We start from the raw sequence: 16,031 nt of genomic DNA on the forward strand, positions 1-16,031 counted from the left end.
ACTTGGAGAGTTGGAAAACTCAGGTTTATTACGCCGGCCAGCCCAGAGGAGTTAACACTCCAAGCTCTAAGCCCGGAACAAAGGGGTTACAGAGTTGTTATAGACAGGCAACACTAGCTGCTAATAGGCTGGTTTAAACTAAGGGGTTTCGCACATGCGGGAACAGCAGTCAAGATGGGGAGGGGGGGTGCCTGACCTTTACACGGACAGGCACGATTAAGCAGGTTTGCAGGGGCTGGGCAATTGCAAAGAGCAGGACAAGGGTGAGTGAGATAAACTCCAGTTCCTAGTATTGCAAGTCTCCACTTTCTAAGACTATGTGACCTACATGATCTAGACTTTGCAAGGGGCAAGCTGAGTTACAGAGGCAGAATGAGCAGGAGGTTATGTAAAATTTTAACTTTTTCTCTTCGTCTTCAGCTTACACAGCCCTTGATCTTACAACGAGGTCAAGTGGAGTGGGCCTGGAGTCTAAGTTTAAGATGATAAATAACTTCTTTCTGGAACACAGTGCCTGTCTTGAGCACACCAAAGGGAGACCAATCTTCTGGTCTTTTGAGAGCATGAGCAAAACATTTGCACTGCGTTTTCTCTAGCTGTCTGGCCGTTGGCGGGCGGCTTTCTGTTCCTCGGTCCATGTGCTCTGGGTCTGCTGTGCCTCCTGGCCACGTGGGGCGACTGAGGCGCACCCACTGCGCTCATCCAGCACGCACCACCCAGAGCCTTTTGGAGGCTCCTAGGACGTGGGCAGGAGTCTTTCCGAGACTGCGCCTGAGTGATGGAGGTGGAAATAGACATCCTTGGTCTCTGATTGTTACCACTTTCCCCTTTCACCTCCTGGCAGATGACAAGTGAGGGAGCTGCCCAGAGCAGCTCCTTAGGAAGGGGACATGGATAGTTTGCGGGTGTGAGTAGCAGCCCCCTGCTGAGCACCCCCAAAGGACGCCCCAGAAAGCAGCAAGGAAAGCACACCTGTGGTCTCAAGACCCTCATGCACAAATGCACAGGAACACATGAGCACACACACATACACACGCATTTTTCATTCTTTGGTAAACTCACTCCTAAGCAAGGTGTCCTTAGAGACAAATGATGGGATGACCCCTTTTCGTGGTAACCCCCTTAGACAAATACGAGAATTATTTTCATCTTTGTTGGCTCCAGTGCTGTAAGAAGGAGATGAAAACTGAGTCAGGGAGAACTGGGCGCGAGATTGATTTCCAAAGCGGCTCTTAGGCCAGGAGGTTCCTGCAGCTCTGACACATCTTGAAGTTTCTTATCTTTTTGAATAAAAGATGATAATCTTGGAAAGGAGGGGCAGGTGGGAGGGAGGACATGATGAACATTATCAGCAAAAGTGAAGCCTCTTAGTGATTTTACCACTTTGTGAAGTTCCAGAGAGTCCACTGAATTTTTTTATGCTGGACAACAGGGGAATTGGTTAGAATAAACCACTACATTATTGGTTTGGATCATTTGTTCTCAGCAGTTCTTCATGCTCACGCTGGATATTCCGAGGGAAAGCTGAAGCACTGCTTTGCTTCTCTTCCATCCCAGTGGAGGACCGGGCCCCTACGGATTTTAAAATCCACAACCCCAGGCATGAACGAGTCCTTGGAATGCGGCCTAGCAGTGCCAATACACCCCCCTCCATGGGGTCTCACTCTGTTTATCTCTGTTCACGTTGTCTGTGCATCCCTACATCCTCTTGAAAATGAGGGGGCGAATTGGGCTCCATCAGGCACAGACCATTGGTGGTTTTCATTCACTGGAGCCTCCTTTGTGGAAGAAAGGACTTCTCGATTCTTATCACCCAAACATACCATTTAGAGTAGCCAATGCTGAATTTTTTTTCCTTTCCCACCATTTTGCTAAAGCCTTTGTTTTCCTCAAAAACAAAGGAGATTTAAATCAGGGAGGGTCCTCTGTCATAACAAAATACTAAGAAGCTACTTCCTGTTAGAGTCATTCTTTCCTAGGGAATTTCCCAGACGCCTCCCTTGGGTTTTTATTAAGAGCCAGAAGTCTGTGTGTCTACCTTTTCCCAGTGCAGCCCTGAGCAAAGCGTAATGGTGCTGTCGATTTAGCCCAAAGAAGAACAATCGCCCTTTTTAACTATGTTGTCCTTCAGAAAGAGAACAGGCTCCGTGGAAAGCAGTAGGAATTGTTGGGGGTGGGGTGGTTGAATTGGTTTTAAGTTACAAGGAAATTGTACGTGTTGCAGGGCCAAGGCGACCAACAATCTTTCCAATCTATTCCAGACCCATGGACCTGGCCTCCTTCCCAGCACATTGCTGGGAAAGTTCCCACTCATCCTCAGTCCCCGCTCTGAGCATCTGGGAAATTCCCAGGAAGTTTTGAAGCAGAATGACTTGTGTGACTGCAGATTCTTCAGCTTTAGCTCTGAGAGACACCAGCCCTTGTGCAGAGCCAAACTGGGTGAAGACTGAGGGGCCTCACGGAGGCACACTGGGCAGCTGGGAAAGACGTGCTGCTGAGAGAGTCAGCACAGATTTGATGATCTGGCTCTGAAGACGATTCAGAAAGAGAGGTTGCAAAACCGTGTGTGAGCAACGTGAGTGGGCCTGCAGCAACTCTGAAGGTCACAGCCTTCACTGGATTGATGCAGTGTTCATTTTCCGAAAAAATCAGCTTTAATTCTTTTTCCTTTTAATCAATAAAGAGCAACAAAACTTTTATTTCATTTTTACTGAAGTATGGTTGATTTTCGGGCTTCCCTGGTGGCTCAGCAGTGAAGAATCCGCTGCAATGCAGGAGTGGCAGGAGATTCAGGTTCAAGCAGGACCTTGTTGCTTACCCATCCGATACACAAGAGTTTGCATCTACCAATCCCGAGCTCCCAGTCTCTCCCTCCCCTAGCTCCCTCCCCTTTGGCAACCACAAGGCTGTCTCTATGTTTGTGAGTCTTGTTCTGTTTCACAGACAGGTTCATCTGCGTCATACTTTAGATTCTACGTATAGGTGATGTTATGTGGTATCTGTCTTTGTATTTCTGATTTACTTAGCCTTGCATGATCATCTCTAGGTCCATTCATGTTGCTGCAAATGCCAGTATTTTATTTTATATTTTATGTCTGAGTAATATTCCATTGTTTGTATACACCGCATCTTCTTTATCCACTCATCTGTCGATGGACATCGAGGTTTTTTCCATGTCCTGGCTATTCTAAATAGTGCTCTTATTAACATTCATGTGCATGCATCTTTTCAAGTTAGAGTCTTGTCTGGGTATATGCCCGAGAGTGGGATTGCTGGATCATATGGTAACTCTATGCTTGGTTTTCTGAAGAGCCGCCATACTGTTTGTTCTCCACAGTGGCTCCATCAGTTTACATTCCCGCCAAGCGTAGGAGGGTTCCCTTTTCTCCAGTCTCCCTCCAGCATTTATTATTTGTAAGCTTTTTACTGATGACCATTCTGACCTCTGTGAGGTGAAACCCCATTGTAGTTTCAGTTCACATTTTTCTAATAATTAGTGATGATGAGCATCTCTTCGTGTGCTTTTTGGCCATAACAACAGACCTTTTTGGAGTACCTGCTCTGAGCCTAGAAATGGGGTGAGCACTGGAAAAGTAAAGAAGAATTCAGCAGTCACGGTCTCAAGCAGCAGACACAAGAACACACCCGTGTGTACACAGTGAGGTCAACACTGTACCCGAGGAGTGTCCTCTTTGGGGATGGGAGAGGGGGCAAGGGAGTCACAGTTCAGCTTCTTCCTCTAGAGAGGAGAGCAGTGCAGAAGTGGATGGGAATAAAGATCACTACTCCACCAGCCTGGAGAAGGCAATGGCAACCCACTCCAGTACTCTTCCCTGGAAAATTCCATGGATGGAGGAGTCTGGTAGGCTACAGTCCATGGGGTCGCAAAGAGTTGGACACGACTGAGTGACTTCACTTTCTTTCTTTCTATACTTCCTTCTGGAGAAGGAAATGGCAACCCACTCCAGTACTCTTCCCTGGAAAATTCCATGGGTGGAGGGGGCCTGGTGGGCTACAGTCTGTAGGGTTGCAAAGAGTCAGACACGACTGAGTGACTAACACACACACCCTCCACCAGCCCAACTGTTGACCTGATAATGATAATAGCCTTTCTATATATATTTTATTTTTTTAGCTCTTGTGAGGCTCCATGCCCTTAGAACAAGGGTTGAGTGCATTCAGGTGAAAGCTAAGTGTCCAGACTGTCCAGCCTGAGAAGAGATGGGTCAGTTGCAGAGTCCAGTCTGGGAGGAAGGAGACCTCAGTCTCAGCACCCAACTCCACTGTGAAGACCCTGAATGAGCCAGTCTTACCCCAGACCCTTTTATCCACCCTCTGGCCCTTTGTCCTGCTAGGAATCTAAGAATCCCAGTGCCAGTCAGGACATGGTCCTGAGCTCTGTCTCAGAGAAGGAAAGGCAAACAGCCGAGTGCCCAGTGAAGGCAGCTCTCAGGGGGAGGCATCAGGGCCAAAAGGGGCCTGGGGCTTGGTGAGGCTTAGATAACACTTGTATCTGCTCTGTTCCATACCTTCCCCCTGTGGTCATAAGGTGAAGTGAAAGAAGCTAAGAGTGTACGGTAGGAAAACTGGAAACAGTTTGAACGCCCAACAGTAGCATACTGGCTAAGTTAATTACTGGACACTCTAAGTCTGGACTATTATTTCAGCATAGTGACTGAAAAGGCAGGTTTTACAATTGAGTTCCCAGTGGGATCTCAATTACATCTAAACTCATAATTTAAATGAACCAAATACAAAGGTATTAATTTATCTGAATGTGGGATTTATTGACTTTGTTTTACTGTCTCTGTACGATCTGAGTTGACATAGACAATAGAAGTTATTCAGTTTTTTGAAGATTCACAAATCCTCCAAACCAAGTACCAAAGAATGCTCTGATCTTGCAGATGACCTCCGGAGATTAGATTTCCCAAAAATTTGTGTCTTCCCTCCTTCCCCCGACTACATTCTCATCACTTCCTGGCTAGATCATGAATCAGAAAAAGATCCACAAGCCTCAAACCAAACCAACTGGAAATGAACCCATATCAACCATCTGGTGTCCTTCAGGTGTTTCTTCCCAGCTCCTTCATAGAGGGCCTGGGCCCTTTAAGAACACTCATCCCACAAATATTTGTTGAGCAAGTGCTATATTCCAGACACGGCTCTGAGCATGGACAATATACTTGCCCTAATTTTCACCTTTTTCTGCCTCTACTGAATAGCATCTATCTCCTCTTTGAGGTTCACTTTCCTGTAGTCTACATGGTTGGGGAGGGAGGAGGGAGGAGATAGAACTAATACCAGCTGAGCCTTCACTATTATCTCATTTAGTCCTCTTAATAACCACGTGAGGATTTTATAGAAGGCGAAACAAGCTCAGAGAGGCTAAGCAATTTGTAAAACTCACACAGCAATTGAGGGGATCAGCGTGGCCACACTCTTGCTTTTCTTAAGGCATTATCCTGACACTTTGAAGAAGTGTAGAACAGTTCCAGTCCCTTTATTCCAGACCCGGGTTTGTATTCCATTAACTTCAGTAAGATATCCAGACATAGGAACTCTCCTGAATTTCGGGTCATCAGATTTAAAGAGGATTGTCACCATTCTTGATTCAAACAGTTTTTAATTCCCATAGGCTACAAAATAGAACTAAGAAATTCCTATACTTTATTTTTTAAATTTCCTCTTTCATTAGACCTCATCAGCCAGTCACATTCCATAAAATGCTGGAGATTATTTTCCCTCAGAAATTCCATAAGCTGATCTGAGTTACAGGGACACGGGGTCCTGCTTACATCCGGAGGCACAGCCAGCTCTTCAGCGGCCTTCCTGCTTCTCTCCAGGCTCCTCTCCTTGACTTCTTCCGCTCTCTGGGACTTGCCAAGCGCTTCCACAGCTTGAACTCTGCACCGGCTCCTCAGGTCAGGAGCGCTCTCCCGGCTGGCCCCCAGGGGCTGACTTCTCATCATCACTCCCATGTTGCTCTCACACTATTCTTTCCCCAAGGCCTTCCCTCTGGAAGCCCGCGGGAATGCCTCCGAACTGGACTCTGGAGGCTGGCGGGAACGACTGTGTCAGGACATACCGCCTCCAGGGAGAGAAAGGGGGCTGAGAGCAGCCACGTGAGAGACAAGGAAGCCAGAAAACACGTCATAAAGCTGCGCCACAAATACTGAGCCCGCGTGCAGGAACTGCTGAAGGCCACGTGCCTAGAGCCGGCTCCGCAGCAAGATGAAGCCCGGCGCCTTAATGAAGAGTGACTCCTGCTTACGGCAACTGGAGAAAGTCTGTGGGCAGCAGCGAGGGCCCAGAATGAAGCAGCCAGAAATAAACAAATAAATAAATCTGAAAAAAAAAAAAAAAAGTTGGGAAACTAGGTCATCTCTTAAATATCTAGATATCCCCCTTCATCCCTTCCATATCTTTTCTTCCTTCCCACCTGAGATCTGACTATGAGAGGCTTCTCCCAGCCACTTTGACCAGAGGATTATTTTACTTTTCCTCTGAACACAGTGGCATCAATAGATTTTTTTATATTGGAATTCATTTCTCATGTAAAAATTGTTCTACTGCCTGCCATTGAATCCTATTTCTTTGTTTTCCTCCTTAAAGACTTAACCTCTTCCCCAGGATCAGATCTCTGGGAAGGCTTCTCAGGTTTCCTGAGGGCACCAGTCTCGTCCACTGCGAAAGTCAAGCGGATCACCTCAGATAACGACACAAGAAGTGATATAAGTCAGAAGGTGACCCAATTACCCGATTGTTTGTTCTGTGTCCCATGGAGAAAACCAAAGCTGAAATTCAGTAACTGATGACAGAAAGATCTGGGGATAGCAACTGACCTGAATTCCGAAAAGGAAGTCTGAGTAACAAGCTGGCGTTTCTCCAAAACCTGCTCATCGTGTGAATTCCTGGAAGATGGCGTGGATCCCGAGCCGGGCAGGAGTTGCACACCTAAACGATTGCTGTCCAGAGATCCGCAAAGGACAGGGAGGCAAACTCTGCGGCTCGGCGAGCAGAGGATGGAGTCGAGTCTCGGCACACTAAGTTTTTTTATTGGTTCTGTTGTTACTCTTGTTCGTGTTAACTTTATGAGGTCAGCTCTATGGAGAGATCAAAATTAATATTTTCTATTCTAAAATTCACCTGTAAGCAACAGGATCAGCCGCAAGTATTTTTGGCCAGCCACCATCTGATAGACACTGCTCTAGGCTGTGGAAGTGCAGCAGTAGGAGCCAGACCTCGTTTTGTCTTCATGGAGACACCACCTCCATACGAGCACAGAGGACCTCAAATCCTGAGGCCTGTAAACTGAGGACAGTGGTGCTGCTGATTACACTGCAACGTGAGAAAAGAGAGCCTACCCGCTGAAAGTGCTAGTGCGCACGTGGACCTCAGTAGAGGACCGACCCCTGCAGAGGACTTTCATTCCCCACCCTCTCATTACCCTCCCTCTGCCTCCGCTGCCATAATGTCTTCAAGTCATGATGCTCTTTGGTCTAAAAATATTGGATTACAATCCCAGGAAGCGGAACCTCCCTGGTGGTCCAGTGGTTAAGAATACGCCTTGCAATGCAGGAGATGTGGGTTCAATCCCTAGCGGGGGAACTAAGACCTCACAAGCCTGCAGCAACTGAGCCTGACTGCCGCAACTCCTGAGAGCCACAAGTGGAGAGATCATGCCCGCCAATGAAAATCTCATATGCCGCAGCTAAGACCTGACGCGCCAGATGAATGAATCAATTAATACTCAAAAAGAATCCGGAAACAAGATCTCTCAGTAGACTTATAAGACATGGGAACATTCTCTAGCTGCAAACCTTCCTGAAACTGCCTCTCTCTTATGATTTCTTGGGCTTCCCTGGTGGCTGAGATAGTAAAGTAAAAATCCACCTGTAATGCACAAGACCCGGGTTGATTCCCTGGAAGATCCCCTGGAGAAGGGAATGGCTGCCCACTCGAGTATTCTTGCCTGGGGGAATCCCATGGACAGAGGAGCCTGGCAGGCTACAATCCATGGGGGGGCAAAGAGTAGGACACGACTGAGCAACTAACACACACACACGTGACTCATCTACTTGACATTTAAGCTGGGCTTTTAAAGAGTTTTATGACTTAGGTTATAAGTGTAAGAGATTTTTGAAATGCAAAGACTGAAGAACCATAGAAATAGTTCTTTGGCAGTTTCCTTTGCTAGCAAAAACATTTTTAGGCTCCAGAGAGATATTTATTTGAATACTGAAGACTGTGACCATGAGAGGAGAAAACGCAGCAGAGCCAGCACAGATGAGACAAGAGAAAGCCTGAGCTCTGACATGAATCTGGATGGCCCACCTCTCCCAGCCTCTGCCTAGTCTAGAGTGAGACGTATTACCTGGGGGTCCTCCGAGATCACCAGGTTCTGTGAGCCCCTGAAGGACAAAAACGTCCATCACACACTATTTGATGTTGTCTAGGACCTAAAGGAAATCAACCTTGAAAATCCATTGGATGGACTGATACTGAAGCTGAAGCTCCAGTTCTTCAGCCGTCTGATGCAAAGAGACAACTCATTGGAAAAGACCCAGATTCTGGGAATGACTGAGGACAGGAGGAGAAGCGGGCAACAGAGGATAAAACAGCTGGATGGGATCACTGACTCAGTGGACAGGAGTCTGAGCAAGCTCAGGGAGACAGCAAAGGCCAGGAAAGCATGGTAAGCTGCAGCCCACGGAGTCACAAAGAGTTGGACACGACTTAGTGACTGAACCACGAGAATAAGGTGATGAGTAGCAGATATTTGCCAGACAATTCATTTGATTTAAAAAAAAAATGGTTGTAAGAGTGAAAAAATAGCACACTAATAATAACTGATATTTGTCAAAAGTTTAAAATGTGCCAGACACTAGGCTTTAAGTCTTTCCATATTGAGCCTTTCTTTAAATTTCATGACAATCCAGTGGCAAAAGTAGCATTATGGTTTATTTTCCCACATCCATGGAAACTGAGTCTGAGAAAAGTGATACCACCAGTCAGAAGTGCTAAAGCTGGAAATTGGCGGAAATAAGGCTCAATCCCAGGTTCTGAGCTGCAGCTGCTGAGTCCTAAGGAGGAAGCCTCCGAGGAGCAGTTACCTGCCCCAGGAACGGTGTCTGAGCACTGTGTGTGGGGGGGTCTAAGGCCATGGTTCTCTCTCCAGTTTTCACGTAAAGAAGCGACCTCATAGATCCATCCCCCAGAGTGGGGCTCCCACAGGCAAGCTGAGGCCTAACCTTACGGCTGATGGTCAGTTATACAGACCTACCACTCACCCAGGATTTGGTGCTCTGACAAAGATGCTCATCACCCTGTATGGCCCAGGACTCATCTAATTGTCTACCAGTCAATGCCCTAGTCTTTGGACATTCTTAGCTGTCTGTCCATGTCTCAGGGACACATCTCTGAGATGCAGTGTAAGGTGTTTTGAGGGATTAGGTGGTGTTGAAGTGGGCGGCATTTGGAAGTGTTCACTGAATCCCAGCCCTGGTGGCAAATGATTAGGTGGGAGACAAACCCCAAGAATGGGTTCTCTAGAAGAATAAAGTTTTAAAACAGGGGGATGGCTTAAAACAAAAGGGATCTCCTTTAGAAATCTGCAAGGGCTGCAATCATGAAAAGTTCAAACATAAGCTAAATTATTCATTCAGTCATCAGACAGTTTCTGAGTTTTGTGTGGGGCTCTAGGGAGGCAGAGATGAGTAGGAGAAACTGCCTAGATTCATGATCTAGTTGGGAGATACTGCTTATCAGAACACTCCCCTAACTTTCCTGGGAAATACAAATGATATTGCACGGTGTATGTAGCTCTTTCTTTGAAATCAAGATATCAAACCTAGGTTCAAATCAGAGCTTCATCTCCCACTCTAGTTACATAACCACTCTGAACCTCAGTTTTCTCTTCTGTGAATTGAGAATAATTGTCCCTATCTCATTGTATCATCCAGAGGATTAAGGTAAATTCTTTATGGGAAAGTCGGTTGCAGGTGATTGAATGTAAAGGACAAGGAATAAAGTGGGCACGTTTTTGAGCTTGATGAACAGTTTTCCCTCTGCCTTTCATGTTCCAAAATTTTACTTAGCACCCTTATAGACAACAGGTGCATTTTTTAAAAAACGTTGGTTAATTGAAACTATCTGCCACTTCTGATCCTAAAATGATACAAACTCCAATTTTTATTAATTTCTCAGGGTTGCCAAGCTTAGGAATTCTTACGTGAGTTACAGCTGTTGGTTGATAAGCACTTAGCGTTACTATAATCTAACAGTGCATTTCGGGGCCAAGACAATGGGGAATTTTGGTAACTTCATTCTTGCAAGAAGAGAGCAGGAAGCAATGGAGCTTCAGGATTAGGGACCAAACCTTTCAACCAATTTCCTCACTCCTGTCAAACCAGGAATAGGCTCGAGAGCCACAGAGGCGCTTAGGTTCGCTATAAGGCACTGAATGCCTCCCCCACCCAGGAACCATCAAGGGCTGACTCAGTTCCCAGTGCGGCCAGCAGTAGGCATTAAGCAAGTCCCTCTGTTTATGAGCGGTCTTCCCTGGTGGCTCAGACGGTAAAGAGTCTGCCCACAATGCCTACCAGTGGGAGATCTGGGTTCAATCCCTGGGTCAGGAAGATCTCCTGGAGAAGGAAATGGCAACCCACTCCAGTATTCTTGCCTGGAAAATCCCACGGACCGAGGAGCCTGGTGGGCTACAGTCCATGGGGTTGCAAAGAGTTGGACATGACTGAGCGACTTCACTTCACTTCACTTCTGTTTATGAGCAGCTCAGACTGAGGTGGGCTTGGGTCTAACTGGCTTACTTTGTGCAATCATATTGCTGGCCAAGCTGAGCCGCTTATCCACAGAGCTGTCAACCTCTTGACCCTCCTTCACCCTGGGTCCTTGTCTGAGCACCCCTTTCCCATCCACCTCCTGATACTCCGTGCCCGTCTCTTACCTGCCTCACCTGTAGTGGCCACCTCAGCTAGTCCTCCTGACTGATGGATTCTGAACACCTTTTAGTGTTCCAGCTTCCAAATATTCTTCAAAACCACAAAGCCCAAGTGCCCTGTCCAGAGTTCTTTTTTCTGCTTTCTAAAGTGGCAGAGGTAGTTGACAGCAGAGTTTTCCAAATTTCTGAACTTGTATAAGGAAAGGTGTGGAGGAGATTCCCTGCCTTGGCAGGTCTAAATGATATGATGCGTGACTTCCAGAAATCCTTCCTTCTTTAGGAAAGTCGTGGTCAAGCAAGTTTGAGACACAGCTTGACTTCTTATTGGAATGATAAGAGTTGATAATACGTTTACTTCTTCAGGTATATCTTTGTTTTATCCTAACAGCACCTGTATTGCTGAATGACTGGCTATATAAATGATCTGACCAGCATGGGTGTCTCTAATGGAGCAACAAGCAACTTTCTGTGCACAGAAAGTTGGGGAAAGGGCCTGCATGCTGACATATCCCAGCTTCAACTAATTCTTATGAAGCATTTTTTGGTGTTGGAAATAATCAACATGAGTTTTCATGGGTGGCAATTTAGTTATGGAAGGTAGAAGGGGAGAGGTGTATGTTCAACAGTTTTGTCCCTTTTTCGCATAAAATAATTCACATCAAAATAATTAGCTTTATGAGCGAGGAGACAACTACACGCTTCCTATGGTGTCTGGCACACAAGAAGCTCTCAATAAAACAACAACTGGATCAGTGAGTGAATGAGTGAACCCATGAATGCATTCCATGAATGTGACTGTGGCCGAGCTCCTTTCTTCCTTCTAAATATCTTTGTCTTCCCCTCTGTGTGATACTGGGAGGATCTTAGCTGGACTCACAAGAGTCGAAAGAAAACTTTGGCTCCTAGTCCATCATCTGTAGGGCAGACATTCACTATCTGTGGGCTTCCTGAGCTTTATAGATAAAGGGGAGGACTGTCTCCAGGATTCTGGGTGGGGGCCAGTGGAGACAATGGACTCAAAGGGCTTTGTCACCATCCATGTGAAGGAGTATCATGTGTTTCCTCTGCTCAAATACTTCCAGTTCTCTGCTCCTCGTGACACCATCATCACCCCTTAGTTTCATCTTCCACAGGAGGATCTTTGGAAAGAGTCAGGGCCCAAGATCTGGGAGACACTGGTATATATTTGCTTCTTTTTCTCAGCATATGAACAGTCAATATATCTCAAGTCTATAAAACTAAAGATAAACTCCAGTATTAGCAGTAGAGGGTGGCCAGAGAGGAGGATGTGCCCTGTAACAAATTCTCTTTGGGCCTTAGTACCGTCCCATAGAGACTAAAGTAGCTGTTTCTGCCGTCTATGTGGTCCCTGCTGTGTCGGCGGGGAAGCCTCCTGCCAGGAGCTGAAGGGTTGTTCCGTGCTCTGAGGATACATGTGAAGAGGCTAATATATGTAATAATAATAGAAGGAAAATAAAGGTTACGTCCCCTTCACCCCTTTCCACATTGCAAATACGGAAAGGTAAATATTCCTGAGACAGAAACGCACGATTTGAAAGAAAACAGCAGTGGCCTGATCTGTTTCTCCTCTGTGCTGAAGTGCCCTTCCTTGGGCTGCTTCTCCAAGTTGTGAGCCCATTTTTATTTTTGCCCTCCTGAATTTATGTGCTGTGTGCTTAGTCGCTCAGTTGTGTCCATCTCTTTGCAACCCTATGGACTGTAGCCCACCGGGCTCCTCTGTCCATGGGATTCTCCAGCGAGAATCCTGGAGTGGGTTGCCATGCCCTCCTCCAGGGGATCTTCCCAACCCAGGTCTCCCACATTGTAGGCAGATTCTTTACCAGCTGAGCCACCAGGGAAGCCTTTAGTTTATACACTCTTTGTTTATACACTCATTCAAAAGACATTGGTTGATAAAGTACAATTTTATTGGCTCTCTTATCTGTGCAATCATGGACCCAGGCTTTGTGTTTCCTTGCTGCTAAGTTTTCATTTTCTCGGGTGAAAGAGCCAGTGTTCTGGTTTCTCTGCTTGGCGTCTCACAAGGACTGACTGTGACACTCTCTCAGGCAATACGGCCCTGCCCAGCCTTTGTTCTCCAGGAGGCTGAGGAATAGCTCCTTGGAGGCCATCAGTCCATGTGTCTGGGGTGGTGGGAGCCCTTTGCTATCTGATCTACTCCCCCTGGCTAGTGCCCAGGCAGCAAGTGACCCCTGGACTCTACAAGCTGGCTTGCTGCCCCTTGAGTATAGCTGGGTGGCAAGAGTGAAGGCTGTGAAGTCAAGGAAACCTGGGTTTTGCATGAAATTCCAAAATGTCTGGTTTTGAGGACTTTGCCAAATTTCCTCCCCAAGCTCTCTGAAACTCAGGCTTCTCATACATGAAAAGACAACAATCATAACTACTTTACAGAATTGCCTTAAAGCTAAAATGAGCTAAGATACAAAAGTTGTTCAAAGAATGGATTGATATTCACTCATGAAATCTCTTCCAGCTCCATGTCCTGAACCCTGTCCTTGCATGGTTAATTTCTGCCCAACTTTCAAAGTCAAATTCTTTTGCCAGTTTTACTGTGAAATATCCAGAAGTACCTTTGCTTTCAGCTGGGCTCTCTTATGGCCCAAATTACATCTTACCATGTATTTTAGGTATTTGTGTTGTTACCATATCCCCAAATAGAAAATAAACATCTTATTTGTCCTTATTCTGCCCCAAAGCTGGCACAGGTGATTGCCCATGAGATATAGTACTCAAAAACATTTGTAAAATGAATTAATGAGGGAACATGCAATGAATTATTACCTGAATAGGTAGGAAGAGAAATTTTTACCTGTAAGAGCCCAGAGGGTTTTGAAAATGATCTTTCAGTAAGATGTTTGAGCCCATATAACTGATAAGTTTAGGATATAAAATACATGAAGAATTCTATGATTCAGTAAGAAAGAAGAACTAATTATAAAAATGGGTAAAGAATAGGAACAGAAAATGTCAGAGAAGATAAAACACCGGATGGGCAGTAGATACATGAAATGTTGTTGGACCTTATGAGTAATTATAAAAATGAAAATTAAAATAATGAGGGGCCATTTTGTAAAGTGGAAACTTTGGGAATACTATTAATGAAGCTGAGGAAACAGCTCAAAAAGTGCACATTTTATCTCAATGTTCATAGCAGCACTATTTATAACAGCCAAGACATAGATGCTACCTAAATGTCCATCAACAGATTATGTATATATATATACATAATATATATATATATATAGATAATGTATATATATGCTAAGTTACCTCAGTCAAGTCTAACTCTTTGCAAGCCCAGGCTCCTCTGTCTGTGGGATTCTCCAGGCAAGAATACTAGAGTGGGTTGCCGTGTCCCCCTCCATGGGATGTTCTCGACTCAGGGATTGAATCCAGGTCTCTTGCATCTCCTGCATTGGCAGGCAGGTTCTTTACCACTAGTGCCACCTGGGAAGCTCACACACACACACACACACACACACACACACACACACACACTCACACACACACACGTATTAGCCACACACAAAACATGAAATAATGCTATTTGTAGCAACATGCTGCTGCTGCTGCTAAGTCGCTTCAGTCGTGCCCGACTCTGTGTGACCCCAGAGACGGCAGCCCACCAGGCTCCCCCGTCCCTGGGATTCTCCAGGCAAGAACACTGGAGTGGGCTGCCATTTCTTTCTCCAGCAACATGGGATGGACCTAAAGATTATCATAATACGTGAAGTAAGTCAGACAAAGACAAATATCATATGATGTCACTTATATATGGAATCTGAAATGAGTAATATAAATGAACTCATTTACAAAACAAAAATAGACTTTCAGACAGAAAACAAGCTTATGGTTATCAAAGGGGAAAGATTGGAGAGAGGGATAAATTAGGAGCTTGGGATTAAAATGTACACTCTACTATATATAAAATAAATAACCAACAGGGATCTACTGTATAACACGGGGAACTATACTCAACAGCTTGCAATAACCTGTAATGGAAAAGATCCCTTGAAAGAATGTATATGCACAATGAGTGTAACGGAATCGCTTTGCTGTGCACCGAAAACTAACACAACACTATAAATCAAATCTATTGCAATAATTTTTTTTAAAAAAATGCACATTTCAACTTGATCGTGCATATTCCCTACAGTGAAATACAGAAAACAGTGAGCCTGGTCCTCATGTGTCATCAACCACAGACACTGAAAACAGAGCAGACAATGATGGAGAGCGACAAAGGCCACTTGCAGAGGTCTGGAATCGTATGACCGCAGTTATGTATAAGGCACACACACACACACACACACACACACACACACAGAAATTCCCTGTGTTATTTTTGGAGGGGGAGACTTAGTGAGATTATGAAAATACAGGCAAGATAGTCACACAATACTGGTGGCCTGGTTGACTCTAGCATGGAGGGAGGGAGGAAGTCATCAGGAGACCTACACCGGGACCTTTATAAGCAAAATAAGGGTGGAGAAAAACTGGGTGTTGACTAGGAGCGATTTTATTTTAGTCTTGTTTTCTCAACTAGAAAGTCCTAATAGTTGAAAATATGAAATATACTATATAACTTTGGGGGACACAATGGGTCACTCAGTGAAATTCAGGTTTACCAAGCACTAACCTGTCTCAAGGACTGGCTGACTCCCAAATGTTTATTTCCAGAATGTTCCAGCAATAAGCTCAAAAGAAATGATCAGGGGTTTTATCGTATCTAACATGATTCTGAAAATCCAGATGCATTATTAAAAACATTATTTAGGCTCAGCTCTCCCTTGCGCTGGCCTGCTGTCTCCCACTCTAATAAACTTCAGTCTCTTCTCATTCTGCCTCCTGTCTGGAAATTCTTTTCCGACTCACACACAGACTGCGACATTTTGGTGGCACATACGGGGATTCTCAGGGGTTTTCCCCTCCCTAATTCTCTCATTTATGTTTCCTCAAACCCCCTGTGAACAGTGAATAGCTGTGGAAGCAACTGAGGAACTCCGGCCAGGGTTACTCTCTAGTGTGTTCCAAAAGGCCACGAAGCCTA

The sequence above is a fragment of the Ovis canadensis genome, chromosome 18 (genome assembly GCF_042477335.2).
Source record: "Ovis canadensis isolate MfBH-ARS-UI-01 breed Bighorn chromosome 18, ARS-UI_OviCan_v2, whole genome shotgun sequence".
NCBI lineage: Eukaryota > Metazoa > Chordata > Mammalia > Artiodactyla > Bovidae > Ovis > Ovis canadensis.